The 5,862-nt window shown below is 34.7% G+C and overlaps 1 non-coding gene across 1 annotated transcript; it reads right to left on the bottom strand.

The window, feature by feature from the left end:
• Window positions 1–5,433: 5,433 nt before the first annotated feature.
• On the bottom strand, window positions 5,434–5,541 carry LOC148576470 (small nucleolar RNA R71). Its single transcript, XR_015904493.1, has one exon. It is a non-coding gene; the product is annotated as a small nucleolar RNA R71 (small nucleolar RNA).
• Between the last annotated feature and the right edge of the window lie 321 nt (window positions 5,542–5,862).

A 5,862-nucleotide genomic window follows, 5' to 3' on the forward strand; every position in this document is an offset into this window, starting at 1 on the left:
TTTCCTCCACACAATTATTGGGAGCAACTAAGGGTGGAACATCAAGAGCACTCCATCATCCTTCATGAAAACAGAGAAGATCAAAGAGCAATGAGGGAGGAGCAACAAAGACAAGGAAGAGATATAGAAGAGCTCAAGGACATCATTGGTTCCTCAAGAAGGAAACGCCACCATCACTAAGGTGGACTCATTCCTTGTTCTTGAATTTTCTATTTTTCGTTTTCTTATGTTAAATGTTTATCTATGTTTGTGTCTTTATTACATGATCATTAGTGTCTAAGTGTCTATGCCTTAAAGTAGAGAATATAAATCCATCACCTCTTTTAAATGAAAAATGTTTTAAAAACAAAAGAATAAGAAGTACATGGTTTCGAATTCATCCTTGAAACTAGTTTAATTATTTTGATGTGGTGACAATACTTTTTGTTTTCTGAATGAATGCTTGAACAGTGCATATGTCTTTTGAAGTTGTTGTTTATGAATGTTAAATATGTTGGCTCTTGAAAGAATGATGACAAGGAGACATGTTATTTGATAATCTGAAAAATCATAAAAATGATTCTTGAAGTAAGAAAAAGCAGTGAATACAAAGCTTGCAGAAAAAAAAATGGCGAAAAAAAAATAGAAAAAGAAAAAGCAAGCAGAAAAAGCCAAAAGCTCTTAAAACCAAAAGGCAAGAGCAAAAAGCCAATAACCCTTAAAACCAAAAGGCAAGGGTAATAAAAAGGATCCCAAGGCTTTGAGCATCAGTGGATAGGAGGGCCTAAAGGAATAAAATCCTGGCCTAAGAGGCTAAACCAAGCTGTCCCTAACCATGTGCTTGTGGCGTAAAGGTGTCAAGTGAAAACTTGAGACTGAGCGGTTAAAGTCAAGGTCCAAAGCAAAAAAAGAGTGTGCTTAAGAACCCTGGACACCTTTAATTGGGGACTTTAGCAAAGCTGAGTCACAATCTGAAAAGGTTCACCCAATTATGTGTCTGTGGCATTTATGTATCCGGTGGTAATACTGGAAAACAAAGTGCTTAGGGCCACGGCCAAGACTCATAAAGTAGCTGTGTTCAAGAATCAACATACTGAACTAGGAGAATCAATAACACTATCTGAACTCTGAGTTCCTATAGATGCCAATCATTCTGAACCTCAATGGATAAAGTGAGATGCCAAAACTATTCAAGAGGCAAAAAGCTACAAGTCCCGCTCATCTGATTGGAGCTATGTTTCATTGATAGTTTGGAATTTATAGTATATTCTCTTCTTTTTATCCTATTTGATTTTCAGTTGCTTTGGGACAAGCAACAATTAAAGTTTGGTGTTGTGATGAGCGGATAATTTATACGCTTTTTGGCATTGTTTTTAGTATGTTTTTAGTAGGATCTAGTTACTTTTAGGGATGTTTTCATTAGTTTTTATGTTAAATTCACATTTCTGGACTTTACTATGAGTTTGTGTGTTTTTCTGTGATTTCAGGTATTTTCTGGCTGAAATTGAGGGACTTGAGCAAAAATCAGATTCAGAGGTAGAAGAAGGACTGCTGATGCTGTTGGATTCTGACCTCCCTACACTCAAAGTAGATTTTCTGGAGCTACAGAACTCAAAATGATGCGCTTCCAATTGCGTTGGAAAGTAGACATCCAGGGCTTTCCAGCAATATATAATAGTCCATACTTTGGCCGAGTTTATATGACGCAAAAGGGCGTTGAACGCCAGTTCTATGCTGTAGTATGGAGTTAAACGCCAGAAACACGTCACAAACCAGAGTTGAACGCCAGAAACACGTTACAAACTGGCGTTCAACTCCAAGAATAACCTCTCCATGTGTAAACTTCAAGCTCAGCCCAAGCACACACCAAGTGGGCCCCGGAAGTGGATTTATGCATCAATTACTTACTTCTGTAAACCCTAGTAACTAGTTTAGTATAAATAGGACTTTTTACTATTGTATTAGGGATCTTTGATCAGTTTTATGCTATCTTAGACTTTCATGGGGGCTGGCCATTCGGCCATGCCTGGACCATTATCACTTATGTATTTTCAAACGGTAGAGTTTCTGCACTCCATAGATTAAGGTGTGGAGCTTTGCTGTTCCTCATGATTTAATGCAAAGTACCACTGTTTTTCTATTCAATTCAACTTATTCTGCTTCTAAGATATCCATTTGTTCCCAAGAACATGATGAATGTGATGATTATGTGACGCTCATCATCATTCTCACTTATGAACGCGTGCCTGACAAACACTTCCGTTCTACATGCAAACAAGCTAGAATGAATATCTCTTAGATATCTAATACAGGGGACCGAGTCCGAGTTATTAGTATCTTCGTGGTATAAGTTAGAACCCATGGATGGCCATTCCTAAGATTCGGAAAGTCTAAACCTTGTCTGTGGTATTCCGAGTAGGATCTGGGAAGGGATGGCTGTGACGAACTTCAAACTCGCGAGTGCTGGGCGTAGTGACAGACGCAAAAGGAGGATGAATCCTATTCCAGTATGATCAAGAACCTCCAGATGATTAGCCATGCCATGACAGAGCATTTGGACTATTTTCACAAGAGAGGACGGGATGTAGCCATTGACAACGGTGATGCCCTTACAGAAAGCTTGCCATGGAAAGGGGTAAGACTGATTGGATGAAGACAGCAGGAAAGCATAGGTTCAGAGGAACGAACGCATCTCTATACGCTTATCTGAAATTCTCACCAATGAATTACATAAGTATTTCTATCTTTATTTTCTGTTTATTTATTATTATTATTCGAAAATACTATAACCATTTGATATCCGCCTGACTGAGATTTACAAGATGGCCATAGCTTGCTTCATACCAACAATCTCCGTGGGATCGACCCTTACTCACGTAAGATTTTATTACTTGGACGACCCAATGCACTTGCTGGTTAGTTATGCGAAGTTGTGAAGTTATGTTTGGACCATAGTATTGTGCACCAGTTATTGGCGCCATTGCCAGGGAGAGGACGAACAACAAATTTTACAACCTCAGAGTAACAATTTCGCATACCAAGTTTTTGGCGCCGTTGCCGGGGATTGTTCGAGTTTGGACAACTGACGGTCCATCTTGTTGCTCAGATTAGGTAAATTTTCTTTTTGTTTTATTTTCAAAAATTTTTCAAAATTCTTTCAAAAATTTCTCATCTGTTTTCGAAAATTATTCAAAATTTTTAAGAATGAATTCTAGAGTTTCATGGTAACATGTTGAAGCCTGGGTGGCTGTAAAGCCATATCCAAATTCTTTTGGATTGAGGCTTCCACTTGTCTACATAAAAGGCATGTATATGAAGTTGGATGAAGTATCAGCTGTTATATGCCTGATTTGTATCTTCTAAAGCTTGGCTGGCTATTAAGCCATGTCTAACCCTTGGATTGGAGCTTTAGGCTAATATTGAAAGATTCCTGGAATTCTTCTTAAAGATTTTGGAATTCTTATTTTTTTTTTCACATTAATTTTTGAAAAATTCAAAAAAATCATAAAATCATAAAAATAAAAAATATTTTGTGTTTCTTGTTTGAGTCTTGAGTCAATTTCAAGTTTGGTGTCAATTGCATTTTTTTTAAAAAATTCTTTGCATTTTTCGAAAATTCATGCATTCATAGTGTTCTTCATGATCTTCAAGTTGTTCTTGGCCAGTCTTCTTGTTTGATCTTCATATTTTCTTGTTTTGTGTCTTTTCTTGTTTTTCATATGCATTCTTGCATTCATAGTGTCTATACATGAAAAATTTCTAAGTTTGGTGTCTTGCATGTTTTCTTTTCTTGAAAATTTTTCAAAAATAAGTTCTTGATGTTCATCTTGACATTCATAGTGTTCTTGGTGTTCATCCTGACATTCATAATGTTCTTGCATGCATCACATGTTTAGATCCAAAATTTTCATGCATTGCATCATTTTTCATGTTTTTCTCTCTCATCATAAAAAATTTCAAAAATAAAAAAAATATCTTTCTTTTTTTTTCCTCTCATAAATTTCGAAAATTTGGATTGACTTTTTCAAAATTTTTTAAAATTCAATTGTTTCTTATGAGTCAAATCAAATTTTCAATTTAAAAATCTTATCTTTTTCAAAATCTTTTTCAAAAATCATATCTTTTTTATTTTTCTTATTTATTTTCGAAAATTTTTAAAATATTAAAAAAAAATCTTTTTCTTAATTTTATCTCATAATTTTCGAAAATATCTTCAACAATTAATGTTTTGATTCAAAAATTTCAAGTTTGTTACTTACTTGTTAAGAAAGATTCAAACTTTAAGTTCTAGAATCATATCTTGTGATTTCTTGTGAATCAAGTCATTAATTGTGATTTTAAAAATCAAATCTTTTTCAAAACTAATTTCAATCATATCTTTTCAAAAATATCTTTTTATCTTATCTTTTTCAAAAATCATATCTTTTTCAAAAAAAAAATTTTGATTTTAAAATATCTTTTCTAACTTCTTATCTTCTTATCTTTTCAAAATTGATTTTCAAATTTGTTTCAACTAACTAACTAACTTTTTGTTTGTTTCTTATCTCTTTCAAAACTACCTAACTAACTATCCCTCTCTAATTTTCGAAAATACTTCCCTCTTTGTCAAAAAATTCTTTTTAATTAATTAATTGTTTTAAATTTCAATTTTAATTTTATTTCCCCTTTAATTTTCGAAAATCATCAACTCCTTTTCAAAAATTATTTTCGAAAACTTCTCTCTCTCATCTTCTTCTATTTATTTAATTACTTACTAACACTTCTCTTCACCTTATATCTCTGCTCCTATCCTCACCCTTGTGTTTGGATTATCCATTCTTCTTTACATTACATTCTTTTCTTCTTTTACTCACACAAAGGAATCTCTATACTGTGACATAGAGGATTCCATATTTTCTTTGTTATTCCCTTCTTTGTCATATGAGCAGGAGCAAGGATAAGAACATTCTTGTTGAAGCAGATCTTGAACCTGAAAGGACTCAAAAAAGGAAACTGAGAGAAGCTAAAATACAACAATCCAGAGACAACCTTACAGGAATTTTTGAACAGGAAGAGGAGATGGCAGCCAAAAATAATAATAATACAAGGAAGATGCTTGGTGACTTTACTGCACCAAATTCCAATCTACATGGAAGAAGCATCTCCATCCCTACAATTGGAGCAAACAATTTTGAGCTTAAACCTCAATTAGTTTCTCTGATGCAACAAAACTGCAAGTTTCATGGACTTCCATCTGAAGATCCTTTTCAGTTCTTAACTGAATTCTTGCAGATATGTGATACTGTTAAGACTAATGGAGTAGATCCTGAAGTCTACAGGCTCATGCTTTTCCCGTTTGCTGTAAGAGACAGAGCTAGAATATGGTTGGATTCTCAACCTAAAGATAGCCTGAACTCTTGGGATAAGCTGGTCAAGGCTTTCTTAGCCAAGTTCTTTCCTCTTCAAAAGTTGAGTAAGCTTAGAGTGGATGTTCAAACCTTCAGACAAAAAGAAGGTGAATCCCTCTATGAAGCTTGGGAGAGATACAAGGAACTGACCAAAAATTGTCCTTCTGACATGCTTTCAGAATGGACCATCCTGGATATATTCTATGATGGTCTGTCTGAATTAGCTAAGATGTCATTGGATACTTCTGCAGGTGGATCCATTCACCTAAAGAAAACGCTTGTAGAAGCTCAAGAACTCATTGACATGGTTGCTAACAACCAGTTCATGTACACTTCTGAGAGGAATCCTGTGAGTAATGGGACACCTCAGAAGAAGGGAGTTCTTGAAATTGATACTCTGAATGCCATATTGGCTCAGAATAAAATATTGACTCAGCAAGTCAATATGATTTCTCAGAGTCTGAATGGAATGCAAGCTGCATCCAACAGTACTCAA

Source organism: Arachis ipaensis, chromosome B1 (assembly GCF_059453495.1).
Source record: "Arachis ipaensis isolate K30076 ecotype BB chromosome B1, ASM5945349v1, whole genome shotgun sequence".
Classification (NCBI taxonomy): domain Eukaryota; kingdom Viridiplantae; phylum Streptophyta; class Magnoliopsida; order Fabales; family Fabaceae; genus Arachis; species Arachis ipaensis.